We start from the raw sequence: 638 nt of genomic DNA, 5'->3' as shown, positions 1-638 counted from the left end.
TCCACGAGCCTCAATATAGAGTACAACTGCACTCCGTCCCCACTTTCCTGCCCCCGTCCACCTGCACCATACGAGTGGCAGCTGATAGTGTGGTGTCGTGATGGAGGTTACTGGCGCGTGTAAAGATAGGCCTTCAGAGGTCGCGGGGCTGGGGCGAGAGAGCAAGAGGAAGAGGGTAGGACCTGATATGACGTGGGTTACAGAAGAGGGGGAGAGTAGAATGGGAGGAGAGAGAGAGAGAGAGAAGAAAATGAGGGAATGGGAAGAGAGAGGAAACAAAGGAAGAGAGGAGGGAGAAGAGGAAAAGAGGGGTGGGGGGAGGGAAGAGATAGAGATGGAGAGAGAATAAGGGACGAATAAATTCGAAAGAGTGAAAAAAATTGAAAAAGAGAAATGGGCGAAGGGGAGAGTGAAAGGGAAGATAAAATAGGATTAAGAGGAAAGTAGAACGGGAAATGACAGAGACAGAATAGGATTAGACACACATAGAGAAGATGGAGAGAAAGAGACAGGAAACAAATAAACAAGGAATAGGGGGCATTGGTGCCTTCAATTTTCTCCATTTACTCCGTTTATTCTTTTCTTCTTGCCAAATATCCCTCTCTTCCTGTTGCTCATTTTTAATTGAGAATTTTGTC

This window comes from Penaeus monodon, chromosome 29 (assembly GCF_015228065.2).
Source record: "Penaeus monodon isolate SGIC_2016 chromosome 29, NSTDA_Pmon_1, whole genome shotgun sequence".
Taxonomy (NCBI): domain Eukaryota; kingdom Metazoa; phylum Arthropoda; class Malacostraca; order Decapoda; family Penaeidae; genus Penaeus; species Penaeus monodon.
Note: the sequence above shows the minus strand (reverse complement) of the source record.